General features: G+C 49.3%; 1 protein-coding gene across 3 annotated transcripts in view; it reads left to right on the top strand.

Annotated features, from left to right (window-relative positions):
• Positions 1-14,191, top strand: part of sema6e (sema domain, transmembrane domain (TM), and cytoplasmic domain, (semaphorin) 6E) — a 132,079-nt gene that overhangs the window by 28,552 nt on the left and 89,336 nt on the right. The gene's annotated exons all lie outside the window — the stretch shown is intronic.

Here is a 14,191-nt window from a genome sequence, read left to right as displayed (position 1 = left end):
GCCAGACAAATGAGAGGGGGCGGAGCCAGACGAGGTTTGACGGTGCTGGTGACCCCAAGTCTAACCCTTCCTTTAATAACCCCAGACTACCCCCCACCCCCCCCCCCCCCCCCCCCTTCAGCGCCTCAGTGGTTTGAAGGAAAGTGCTCGGGCTGCAAACTGTGGCTTGTTTGCTTGATTACAGTCGCACACCAGCGTGCGTGAGCAGAATTAGTTCCTGCTGATTGTGTGCCCGGGCTGATTGGCGGTGATTTGGGTGAATTAGCGAGTGAAGGGATGGAGCGGCCCAGCAAGTGGAGGCAGGCGGAGGAATCACTGACGGGTGACAGACCGGACTGAAGCCGGCTGCACTGCTCATGTTTTCTTGGGACCTTTTGAAAAACATGAAACGAGGGTGAGACAGACTCTCACACAGAACCACTCGGTACTGCCCCCCCCCCCCTCCTCCTCCTCGCTCCGAACCTCGTCATTACCCCCGAACAAGCCCCCCCGAGTGGAAGGTTCTGTTCGTTTCAATTTCAGGCTTTTCTCAATAATTAACACATGCTTAAGCGGCAGCGGCGTAGCCCTCAGCTGTTTGGGTTCCTTCCCCCCCGGCAGAGCCCCTGTGGGACGAGGATCGCTCCACCGTCTGAAGGTGAATCCGGCAGCGGCGCCTCAGCCTCGTGTCCCGGAGTGTCGAGGCTGAACCGGCGGCGTGTCGCCTCCGCTGCTTCTCAACACGGCCTCTCCTGCCGGCTCCAGGCGGGGGATCAGAAACCTGGCAGCTGTAGCGTACACTGTGCCGGAATATATTATTCCTTTACCCCCGCTTTGCCCTTTTTTCATATTTACAGTTCATTACTGCCGCATAAATAAGTAATACAGGATCAGTCAGCTGAAACTTGGCCAGGAGGGAGGCTGTAGGACTTTCTAATGGAATCATTTGAGTAAGAGGCCGATCGGCTTTATTCTTATTATATTTTAAGCTTTTGTCAGAATGCATTCCCACTCGTGTTCCCAGTGGATCGGGCTCTTAATTGAATGCTGCCTTAAAGCAAATTGTTCATTATTCATGACTGCACGGTGACGAGAGTGGAAGAAATCCGTCTCTGCAGAAGACCGTGTCCTCACGTCTGACTGTGAAATACTATATAAATCCAAATGTTGACTCCAGCAGCCGCCTCAACCCTTTCTTTCATTCTCCTCCTTCACTTCCCTGCTTTGTATCCGTCCTCCTCCTCCTTTGTTCTCTGCTTCCTCCGCCATCACCTTGACACGAACCCACTTGCAGCCCTTAAAACACGTAATTGACTTTTAATTGACGCGCGCTGTAATTGGCTTTTAATCACCGTTTTACATCATGTTTTGATATTTAAATCAGCTCGGAGAGAAAAGAGCCTCTTCAGCGCGTCACTCGAGCGTCTCCATATTAACGGCGTGTTTGACATCCTGCCTTCCTGACTGGAGCTGAGAACCTGAACAGGCTGTGTGGTCCAGCTCTGTGAGCACAGACCTGAAGACTGACACCAGGCCTCTTTGTTACAGACACTGGTTCAGATGTGTTCGGATTCACCGCTCGAGGTGAATCCAGTTCAACCGAAGCCAAGGCGGCCTGACATGACCCTCAGTCAAATGGGAATGTGTTGAAAATGATTGCATTTACCATTTGGATCCCCCAGAGCATGATGGGAACTGTAGTCCACTAAGTCAACTTTGACACTGAAAGCTTTCAAAATATCCCAGTGATTCCAAAATCCCTTGAAAACCAACACACACGTTTCATTTGTGTTGCACAATTTGTATCTGCATAAAACCGGTTCATGTGAAACCCTCTGCAGCCCGTTTAGTCCTCCTCTGTGTTATATAAGCATCACTTTGTTCTTCACAGCTTCATGAGAGCACGTTTATAGATTCACCGTGATCGATACGTTCCATTTTAAACTGCGGTGCGTTTGGCAGGAGGCCACATCAGGCATGAAGATGTGCACCGCGAGCGCAGGTCGATAGATCCGAGTCGGGCGTCCGCCTCCGCCCGGCGCTCTGAGAGCCGTTCCCACGCTCTCTGCTGCCGGAGCAGGAGACAGGAGAGAGGAGCCAGGAGAGAGGAGACAGGAGAGAGGAGACAGGAGACAGGAGGCAGGAGAGAGGAGACAGGAGACAGGAGAGAGGAGACAGGAGCGAGGAGACAGGAGAGAGGAGACAGGAGAGAGGAGACAGGAGAGAGGAGACAGGAGAGAGGAGACAGGAGAGAGGAGACAGGAGAGAGGAGCCAGGAGGCAGGAGAGAGGAGACAGGAGACAGGAGACAGGAGAGAGGAGACAGGAGAGAGGAGACAGGAGCGAGGAGACAGGAGAGAGGAGACAGGAGAGAGGAGACAGGAGACAGGAGAGAGGACACAGGAGAGAGGACAGAGGAGACAGTAGAAAGGACAGAGGAGAGAGGACAGAGGAGACAGTAGAAAGGACAGAGGAGACAGGAGACAGGAGAGAGGAGAGAGGACACAGGAGACAGGACAGAGGAGAGAGGAGACAGGAGAGAGGAGACAGGAGAGAGGAGAGAGGACAGAGGAGACAGTAGAAAGGACAGAGGAGAGAGGAGAGAGGAGAGAGGACACAGGAGAGAGGAGAGAGGAGAGAGGAGAGAAGACACAGGAGAGGGGACACAGGAGAGAGGACAAAGGAGAGAGGAGAGAGGACAGAGGAGACAGTAGAAAGGACACAGGAGAGAGGAGAGAGGAGAGAGGACACAGGAGAGAGGAGACAGGAGAGAGGAGAGAAGACACAGGAGAGGGGACACAGGAGAGAGGACACAGGAGAGAGGAGAGAGGAGACAGGAGAGAGGACAGAGGACACAGGAGTGAGGACACAGGAGAGAATGAGACAGGACAGAGGACACAGGAGAGAGGAGACAGGAGAGAGGAGACAGGAGAGAGGACACAGGAGAGAGGAGACAGGAGAGAGGATACATGTGTTGTTCCTAACGCTGAGAAACGGGGCTCCGCTCTAAGATGGCCGATAACCTTCAGACTTGAGGATGTCCTGTTGTCCTTCGTCCAATCGCTGCAGCTCAGGAGCCTTTTCAGGACCGAGCGCCACGGGAGAGGAGGATTAGCTTTCTTACTTTATCCCTCGCTCCTCTTTGTCTCTCTCTGTAGAGTTCTTTCATTTTGTCCTGTTCCACCCTCTCTCTCCCTCTCTCTCTATTCTCTCCCTGGCGGCTGCATGATCGTGAGTGACGTTTAGAAACTCTTCTGTTGGGAGGTGTGGTGTGGGGGGGGGAGCCCGATCTTTTTAGCGTGTCCATGATGCTCCCAAACAAACTGTGACACTAAGACGAAATGTAAGCTGGCAGCCGGCGTGTACACAGTTCAACCCCGTGGACCTCCGACAGGTTTGTCTTTTCTCCGTTGCACCCTTCGAGTCTCTCTCTCTTTTCTCTCTCTCTCTCTCCTGGCGTCCGGCTGCAAGAAAAATAATTTCTCTTTCTCTGCTGGAGGAGAGGTGAGATGACGGCTTGTGAGTTATTACACCTCCAACTTCCTCCAGAACCCGTCCTTCGTTTAAGTCGTTCAATTTAAAACAACTTCGGCATAAACCCCCCCCCCCCCCCCCCCCCCCCTCTTGCAATGACCCAATGATTATTAAAGAAAAACGTATTCAGATTTCATATTAACTGTCCTGAGCAGAAACCTCCCTGGGTCCCTGCTGAACATCACGCTGCTCCTCTCACCTCCGCGGCAGGGATTCATTTTCCAATCCACTTGCCCTGTGTGATTAATTTTGGCTGGTTCGTGAGGGAGGCACTTATTATTACAAGTAATTTCAGGGTTTGCTTCAAATTCAAAGGCAACCCAAGGCCATTGGTTAGACACTGTAATATAGATAAATCACGAGAAACAGTGGAACTTGAACCTGCACACGCGTGGGTTCGATTCCTCCGTGACGCTGCCTCGTTGGTTGAGCAACCTCCCGTGTTCAGCTCCGGCGGGTCTCCTGTCCGACCCCTTCGTTACTGATGACCAATTATCTGGGAGTCTGGCCCTCGGAGGCTGTGAAACGGGGCTGATAACGAGCGCTGCCATTTAAAAGGCCACAGCTCTCTCACTCTGTCATGTCTCATTACAAACCACCACCACGTCTGTTTACCCCCCCCCCCCTCCCCCCTCGGCCTCTCAGCCTTTTCTTATCAAGTCCTGAGAACCGTGTCTGAGACTTTCTACATGAGCCTTAAGTACAGTGTGTACCCCCTCCCCCCCCCACACCCCCCCACACCCTGCCCCACCTTGTTTTAGAAAGATCAATCTTGTTTTCTACACGATTGCACAGATTGAAATCTATTGCAGCTAAAATGAAAAAAAAAAGACCAAAAAACGCTGGAGTTGAAATGGAGCCATTCATCACACAACAGAAGGGCTGAGAGGAGGAGCCGCGGAATCTTAAAAGAAAATGCTCGGGGGTTAAAAAAAAACAACATCTTTATAAATATATAAATAAATAAGAACACAGGAGAAACTGCCGCTGGAAACACAAACAAACAACGGCAGCGTTTTGCCCGACGGGAGGAAACAGAACCCGTCGGCGTCTTCCCGGCTCCACATGAGGATGTGACATTCAGGAAGGAGGTGTCTGGTGTTTGCCGTCCTAATTAACATTCCACCGTACGCCAGCTGGAGACGGACGCCCTGCCAGGCCTGTCCCCCCATCTCTCCCCCCCCTCCTCGTCCTCCGCCGTGTTTCACCACCAAAGTTCTTCACTTCCTCTAAAAGCAGCTGGCTCGGTGAGACTGCTCCCTCGTTCCCCGAGGTCTTCATTGTGAGACGATGCACACAGGCTCTGCCAGTGTCGTCTCGAATGTTCCAGTGCGACCAGTCCATTCGCCAGCGGTGTCAGCCAGTGGGAACTATGGTGACCGTGTTAAGGCACTGAATTCTTGCAGACCCACCGGGGGTTGGGGTGGGGGGGGGGCTCCACAGATCTAACTATAAGAATCTGTCTCACTCGATGCTCTTTCTCTGCCAGGTCGGTTACAGTCCTTCAGCAAATGTCAAAGAAATGTGTCACCGGCACATGAGACACAAACCGACTCGGTGCATCAGGAGAAGGAGGTGAATTAATTTAAAACCTTTCTTTCATAAATCTGGTGAAGTCTTCAGTTTGCTCGTCTTTCTCTTTTTTTGTAACCGTCATTAACTGTTTAGCTGTAAATATAAAACCTCTTTTTGTGAAGTGGCGAGAGGTGGATTCACCACCGGGAGGGAATTTTAATTACCTGCAGAATATCCTGCTGCTAATTGAAAAGCCCTGAACCTGCGGACATCACCGCCCGGGTCATTTTAGAGACTCATTAAAAATAGAGCCTGAGCAATTAGTCTGTTTCCAACAACACACAGACACGGACAATAATTGCATCTGTTAGTTAGTGTGAAAACTTTTTTTACAGAACGCAGAAAACATGAACATATGTTTGGTTTATTTTTAGTAAATTATAATGAAGTTTATGGATAAACTGTTTATCCATTGTTACATTTCTTTGTCAGGGGGTTTGATAACATTCAATTTTCTTTTAATATATTTATTAAATATACCAGTAATTTGTTAACCCATTATGTCGGCTTGGCCATTAGCAACAGGAGGGTTAGGCTGCAGCTATTTGCAAAAGCACAAAGCTAATTTGAGAGACGCATTGAAAAGACCTTTTCACACCTAAGCTTGATATTCCATTCAGAAGAAAAACTTCAATTCACCACAATTACATAAATAAAATGATAAATGGGCCCATCATGTTGTTGTTCTGAGGTTAATTGATTTTCTGCCTTGTCCTTAATAAATCTGTATCAATAAGAAACCGGTCTATCACTCAAACAGCTGATAATTCTAGTGCTGGAGCAAAATAACTAGTTTGACAAGCAGAAGAAAACTGGTGGAAGTCACGTGATGGAAAAGTACACACAACACAGACAGAATGGATTGTGCGTTTGTAGAGGACTTTGTTCTCTTGTGTTACAGTCTTGACTCTTTGTGACTTGACCCTCCAGCACTGGTGAAGATCCAGAGAACTCTGTGTGATACAGGAACTAATACTCTGTGTGATATGGAAGACGAGTCAGATAGAGAAGATGAGTTTCTGTTCAGGCTTCATGCTTTAAGTTGCAGAGGAGCTTCGGTGTTTCACTGTCATGTGTTTGTTTGTAGAATTAAACAAAAATACTTGTTGGAAGGATGGAAGCTTCTTATTGGTCCGTTTGGGTGGATCCAGGATATTTTTTTACATTTTGTGTGTGTGTAGAACTTGATTGAATTAAAGGCAGTGTTGGTGCCTTGGTGGAGACATGTTTTCTAGCTTCCTCCTGTGTTTGTCTCTAGTTAAATAGGATTACACAAAAACTACACAACAGATTAACATGAAACTTGGCGTAAGGCTGCGTCAGGGTCACGAAGAAATGTTTAACATTTAGGATCAGATCTGGAATCGGGGCAAATCAATAGCCATTTCATATCTTAACATTTTTGCAGATTTCTCAGAACATAGATATATAATTTTTCCTCTTATTTGCTTCGAATATCCCAAATCTGCAGATTCAAAACCATGAAATGCAGATTTCATTTTAAATCAGATTTATATGAAAGCCTTTCTCTGACAACAGGCGGATATCTTCTCTTTGTTCAGTGTCTCTCTGCAGGGATTGGACTGATGCACACATTGTGTACTATGTGATACCGCAAGGAGCTGCACACGCCACTGGATTCTCAATCCCTCAATACAACTGAAAATACACCAAATAAATAGGCCTCCTCCTGGTGTCAGAAGTGTGTCTGCGCCGTATTGTGATTTATTCACCACCTCGGTGTTTGGCTGCTTATCAGCAGTGCAGGCAAGTATTGAGTTTGTGGAGATGACAGAATTGCAGGGGCTCACTGTGCCGGGCTGAATCTCTGAGCCTGGAACAATAGACGAGGAAAATGAGAGCGGCAGCGCCGGGTTAGCGGGGGGGTTAGCGGGGGGGTTAGCGGGGGGGGGGGTTAGTGGGGGGGTTAGCAGGGATGTTGCCGCTCGTGTGAAAGATAGATGTCACACAGAGCCGGGGCTGAAAGTGGGACAGCTCTCGACAGAGGACAGCAGAGCGGCGAGGGGCCGGGTCACCGAAAAGCCTCGGTTTCAATACGTCCTCAGCAGCGACTGTTTATAAAGATGGACAGAAGTGTCTTGATCGCCACCTGGAGGCTAGCTGCAGTATGTCTCATGAATACTGTCTTCTCCATGTTAGAAGATGGGACATGGACCAAAATGAAATATCCAAAGATGTTTTCATGTAATTTTACCCTCAGCACTGGATATAGAGTCCAGTGCTGAAGGTTTTTGTTTTAATTGGTTAATTGATGCTATAGAAATGGGGGCAATTGTCTTGATTGACAGCTGAGACTAGCTTGCCATGGATCGGTGGGACCTCGCTATCGAAGCTCCTCCCCCTGATCACTACCTCACAGACTGTCTCAATTCAAGCGTCTCTCAGAGACTTCTTCTTCTTCAAAGAGCTGATGGCGTCTGCAACTGATGAGACGCTCTTCACTTGAGGATCGAGATTCAACTCGAAAGAACAGTTAATGATAAACATGTTAAAAACCGAGGGGCATTAAAACCTCAATCAAATCAAATTAAATATACTTTATTGTTCCCATGGGGCCAAAATGCCACAGCAGCTGCAGAACAGTACATTGTGTAATAAACAACAATAAACAATTCCCAAGGAGAGATCGTTGTGTAAGACCCGGAATAATGAAGCAGAACAAAAGTCAGTTGATTATCATTGTGTCTGGTGGCAGCTCTGTGGCAGCGTTAAGGGCGGGACAAGCTGGTGACACAGATCAGACTATAGACCGGTTTGGTTTGGTTTGGCCTCATAAGAAGGCCGCCCCTACATTGAGACACTCTCCGGCTTCAAATGCCCCAAATGGCAGCTTTAGCATCCAGGATATGTTTCACTTGATGTCTGTATCGCTGCAGGAGGAAGAGACGTCCATGTTTATTCAGTCTGTGGTCCGCAGCCTCAGGAGCGGGTGGAGTTATCCAGGGTTCTGTTTCTGACTCCACCCGGTGCCGTTCTGATGGATAATAAGCCCGGGTGATTTGGTTTTCGTGTTCCCGGCCCCTCCCTAACTGTCGGTGCAAATGAAACTCCAATTTAGATCACCTTCCTCTGTGCAAGTGGAGTTTTGTCTCCCACTGGTTAGAGAAATATCCAGTGACATTTCCCCGCCTCTGATATCCTTGATAGTGTTCTCCACCTCGACTGAAACACAGCCCCGGAGTCTGAGCACATCTCTGTGGACTGTCTCTGCTGATCAATTCCTCAGCCCATCTGTCTGCCAGGCTGACTCACCGGGCCGCACAGTGGGCGAGACGAACCGTCGCTGCAGGAGTCTTCATTAAACCCGCCTCCCCCTCCTCTCCATCGCTCCCCCCCGCCTCCTCCCCCTCCTCTACCTCTCCCCAGGCCTCGGCAAAGTTAATGAGAAGAGTCGATCCGCTGTAACCCCCCCCCGTCCTCCCTCTTCACCACCTTCCTAAACTCAATTCCAGCCATTGTCTTCCTCCCACATCTGCTTTGACTGATACACTTAGTCGAGCCGTGGGTAGTCGCCCCCCCCCCGTTAGTCTGGAGATAAAAATGGATGTAGACTCAGGGTCTGAAAAGTGGAGCTGATGGGGAAGTTCTCTGTTCCCACTTGATTTATAAATAGAGGATAGAGCCCCATACCACCGTGTGATTGACAGCTAGTGCCGTCCAATGGGTGCAGGCAGGAGGTGTAGATGGGCATGTAGGCTCCACCCCCTGCTCCTCCAATATTGTTTTTTCTGTTTTCATTAAAAACAAGATGGAGCTGGACAACGTGACAAACTCTAAACTAGGATCTAAACCCAAAATGGCAGCAAACCAATGGGTGATGTCACTGTGGATTATCACCGGGGGTTAGGCCTCTTTGTTGAGTTTGACTTATTAGGAAATCCTGTCACATGCACATGACTAAGAAGTGAAAAGATCCTGAACCACTGCCAAATATAGACGCCTTAAAAACTGTGGAAAAACCTGTATCGACAGAATCTCTACCTGCTTGTGTTCTCTGTGTGTGTGTGTCTGTAAGTGTGTGTGTGTGTGTGTGTGTGTGTGTGTGTGTGCTGCCCTGCCCAGCCCAGAGAAATGGATTTGTAGTGATGGATGGCAGCGGCGGGGGTGTGTACAGGTCTCAGCCTGTTGCTGAATCACAGCTTTAAACTAATTTTGCGGGCACAGCGGAGCCGTTGTGCCGGAGCCCGGGACCTGGCTCGTCTGACTGCCCGGCCGGAGCCTGCATGCCAATTACCCCCGACGCCTTCCTGCCAAGAGCAGCCGGCAAAGTAAGGAAATAACGAACACTTCACCTGCTGAGACAAACACTTTGCTTTAATGTCCTTTTCGAGTTCGCCGTCCGACTTCGCAGGGACCGTTTCACCGTGGCGTCCGTTCCGTGAGCTCGATTCCTTTGACTCGTTGGTCGAGCGGCAGCGGTGTGAGCCGATGCACCGAGCGTCTTGACGTGGTTTTGATCTGAGGAGCAGTGTGTCGGCTTTAGATCTGAGCTGCACTCTGTTTACCTCCCACTTGTCTGCACCGTGATGGAATACCTAAACTTCAGGAATGTCAAACGGTAGTTTTGTGGGTCAGAATTCATTGAATTTTGTTCATCATGCATCAGTTTTAAATTTCCCATAAGGCTGTTTACGTTTGCACGAGAGGGAGGTCGAGATTGAATGTTTAGCGTCTTGAATTCAAAGTTTGTTTTAGAGTAGATATCGTGACCTTCAGCTGTTTCACACGGTTTCATTCATTCCTCGTGGCTCTGAACTCTCTCTTCCTCTGTCGCTCGCCCTCCTCACGGCAGGAGTGAAGCCACGGATCATAAAGTTCTCCTCATGTAGGAAAGAGTGACTCCTCTTAGCTGCCATCACTCCAGGTTGTTTGCTCTTTTAGTAGAAGCGACCTCAGGGATTTTGATGTAAACTGGTTTCAGTCCAGCTCGTGTTGACTTGGAAGGCGTGTTTGTTGTGAGCTGTTTACAATCATGACTCTGCACCTGGCTCCTCTGCTCCTGTGGTCAAGCTGCACATCTAAATGACTTAATGGGGGACTTTGACTGGAGGCGACGTCAGACTGGTGGGAGTGATGGGAGGAGACGACCAGAGCAGCTGTGGGCTCTGTGGTTCCGATTTCCATCCAGCTGCAAAACGTGGTGTGTTTCTTCAAGAGATGACGATAACACTTGTGAGGAAATGTAATCGGTGTGAGGCTCCGATAACGAGCGGCTGATTTCTCTGCAGTTTCCACAAATAACCAGTCGGAGCTGCCAACTCGAGGACAGTGTGTGTGTGTGGAAACACAGCTGGGCAACAAACAGCCTCATAATACCAGGCTCCAGCTTCTGTTTATATTCATAATGTAGCTGTCGCTGTTTAACCAATGCTGTGCTCAGGAGTCAACTTCCCCCGCTGTGGCTCCAGTGGATGTTTCTTTATGGGATGTTGAACTTTGTCTCCAGCATCCAGAGACCTGTATTTACATTGTTCTGCAGCTCTTCAGGCATTTCTGTTCAGGGACATGATGCTCAACATGGAGACGTAAAGAGATGAAGGGTGAAGACGAGCAGTGTGTTGAGCTACCTGCGCCCCTCATCTTTCTAAATAAGGATATTGTAAAGACTCAAGTCTCTTGTCACGAGTTGACCCTCGTGACGTCGCCTTAACGTCATCATCCCTCTCTGCAAAGCTCCTCTAGAACCATCAACCTTTCCCTACAAGTACGTGTAAAATAGCTAAAATTCCCCTTTCATATCCCCCATGTTCCTGTAAGGTGGACTGGAATGTGGAGTTTGCAGCCGGGGTTTGTTTTTCACAGCCGTGTTTTAAGGTGGACTCATCGTTCAACACTGGTTACACATTACCCGTCTCCCCGGCACAGTGTGTGTGTGTGTGTGTGTATATGACCCGCCCCGATGCAGATACTGTTAGTAAGGTGATACCAACATTAACCTGACAGAACTGTGCAGCTCTTATCTCCCTGCTACCCCCCCGCTCCGCTCTCCGAGGCAGGGCGAGGGATTCATGGCAGCAGCGTGTGACCTCGGACCTCTGTGGGGCTGCACTGCATTAAGATGACTGCAGCAGCCCCGCTCCCCCCATGATGAATGGCGGGCTGCAGGGGAGGCGCTCCGCTCTGTAGAGGAGGCGCTCCGCTCTGTAGAGGAGGCGCTCCGCTCTGTAGAGGAGGCGCTCCGCTCTGTAGAGGAGGCGCTCCGCTATGTAGAGGAGGCGCTCCGCTCTGTAGAGGAGGCGCTGGCAGACACGGAACTTTGATGAATCAGGAGAGAGAGACGGCTGTGACGCTGCTACGCTTCTGTTTGTAGGAGCAGCCGGATCCGTTCCTGTGTTCCCTGTCACGTGGGAGATCATTAATGGAACCCAGAGGCTGGAGAAGTCCTTCACTCAGAGGTCTCCTCTGTGTCATCAGCTGCTCGCTCATCTCGCCCAGACGCCATCGTCAAGGTCTTAATTACACCGACACCGGTGATGTCACACTTCCTGGCAAAGAGTGGCAGTGAGCCGGGAGCAGCTCAGTCGCCTTCACACAAGGGGAGTCTGTGCAGCGCCCCCTGTGGAGGGATGGGGTGTTACAGAGTGTGCCACCTCCTGGGAGGTTAGAGCAGCAGACGGGTTTCTGGGTAAAAGTGAACGAGGCTAATGTCTTTCCCAGGTCGCCATCTTTTTTTCTTTCTGCCTCTTTTGTTTTATCAGATTCAGGAATTTGAGATATGAACCAGTGTCACCAAGAATTTGATTATGAAAATAATCTTCAATATTGTTTATATCTTTTGAAAGTGTTTATTCTTGTTAAAATGAGTTAACAGGTCATCAGGTGGAGTTTTGGAGCCGTTATCTCAGTATTCTCTTCTTTAATAAACCATATCTAGTGGTAAACAAACTCATATTGGAACTGTATTGACCGGTTCAGATTCAAAATATGATATTTTACCTCTAGCTTTGTAAACAGCAGCTTCTCACAGGATCTCATGATTCTCCGTGTTGTTCTGATCTCCTCCCAGAAGCTTCAGTGTCTCTTGTATCTCACTTCCTGTTGCTTCCCTCTCATTCTCCCTGCGTGTGCTCGTTGAGTCGTGGCACTACTTACGGTGGGAGCTGTGGTGTAACCCCAGCTGTTTTGGCGGATAAGCCCCCCCCGCTGCTCATCAGCCTAATAGGACTGGAGCTGTAACCAGCCTCCTCTCGGTGACAGACCACCTCTAGTTCTCATCACCGGGAATGTTGGAGAAATTTAAAATGTCCTGAAACACTGAATATGAAGTGTCCAAAGAAAACTGCTCCAGATCAGGCTGCAGTGTTAACAAGACACACTCTGACTAATTGATTTCATTCTAAGGTAGTGTTGTGTTAGAAAGTCCCATAACTGCAATATCTATGTTCTATGACATTCATTCTGTGTTAGATTACATTTCTACCTGAACCAGGCCAAACACCAATCATAGAAATCATCATTTTAATTTGTATAAAGCAACAACATTAACATTTAGCTGATTTCAGCTTCTTGTATTCATGCATTTTCGTTAAATTTCCTTTTAATTATCAAACTTTATAGTTGTTTCCAATCCAAAACCAGATGGACGACCATGAAATAAAATGGCCGGATGACAGAAGCCACCTGGCGTTCAATAAATCTTAAATCTTAAACGTCTAAGAAGAAGAAAACTTACAAACTAAATCAAAAACCTGAACGGGCTCAGGGAACTGGAAATCATGTGACAGAGCTTGAAGAGTACATTTGGTGGAACAAATCAGTTCCAGCTTTATTTGGTGAATTCAGAGCTGGTTCCTGTTTGTGAGATTCAATCAGGTTTCAGTTTGAATCCTGGATTGTTCCTCTGCAGCCTCGTGCCTCTCAGACCTTCACGTCTCTGATTCCCTCTAATTGATCTGCTGCCGCGCTAATGACGGTTAGAACATCCAGTTGTCTTCTCTGATGATCCAGTCATCAGAGCTGTCAGGGAGACCCCCCCCCCCCACCCCCGGGGGGGACGCTCGCCACACGTCCTCGCTGTCGATGGCGAGCGGTGGAGGCGTGAGCTGCACCTGAGCAGTTGGATCTTTATTTCTGTGCCGGGAGCCGAGGAGGTGAGCTCCTGGTGAAAAGCGCCGCAGTAAAGGTCAATAAACAGCGACTCGGTTATTGTGTGGCAAATTGAAAAGGAAATGATTTTGCAGTGCAGGCAGGGGAGTGTGTGTGTCTGTGTGTGTCTGTCTGTGTGTGTGTGTGCGTGCAGGTTTTATGTGTGCGTCTACGTGTTGAGACGTGTCTTGAAGTCTCCCAGCTGACCTGTCGGTGTGAGTCACAGGCCGGTGAAATGAGCGACCACGGGGCCTCACCTGGGGCCCGCGGCCTCTTTCAGCTGTTCTTCTCACCCTGCTGCTCCCCCCCCCACCCCCACCTGCTTTATATTCAGATGCCACACCTCATTCACTCAGCGCTCTCTCTCTCTCTCTCTATCTCTCTCTCTCTCTCTCTCTCTCACTCGTGCAGGCGAAATCACTTACTCTCCCTCTCCTCTCCAGAGACTTAATGTTTCCTGTTTTCAAGGCTTCAATAAGAATCACTTAATGTAGTGAGAGGGGAGAGACGGACCCCGGGTTTCTCACAGAGAATATTCCAGGAATAGGAACAGCCCCCCCCCCCCCCCTGTGTTTCCTGTGGGTCCTGGCCTTGTTTGATGCTCTTCTATTATGAACAAAATGAGAATTGCCAAGTTTCTCCTTTTTTTCCGTCCTGTCTTCCTTTATCCTCGCTCTGCTCTGCACACGTACCTGCAAGGTGGAGGCTTACCGTTTCAAGTTCGATTCCGGGATGGCCACCCATGCCGCTCCGGCCCCCACGTGCCGCGGCACTGTATTTCCCTCTGATGTTGGAGGGAGGGATGGTGGAGGGAGATTGATCCTCATGGCCGGGACATCAGTCAAACTGACAAATGGCAGCCCACAATCTTGGAAAGCCATTAGCAGAGCGAGGCAGGAGTGAAGCTGGGCCACATACCCCCCCCCCCCCCCCCTCCGGAGCACATGAGAGTGCCAGCTAACAACATGGTGGAGGGCGTTCTCACCACCTCATGTCCC

The sequence above is a fragment of the Platichthys flesus genome, chromosome 11, assembly GCF_949316205.1.
Source record: "Platichthys flesus chromosome 11, fPlaFle2.1, whole genome shotgun sequence".
NCBI lineage: Eukaryota > Metazoa > Chordata > Actinopteri > Pleuronectiformes > Pleuronectidae > Platichthys > Platichthys flesus.
This window is presented reverse-complemented; position numbering and strand designations above follow the sequence as displayed.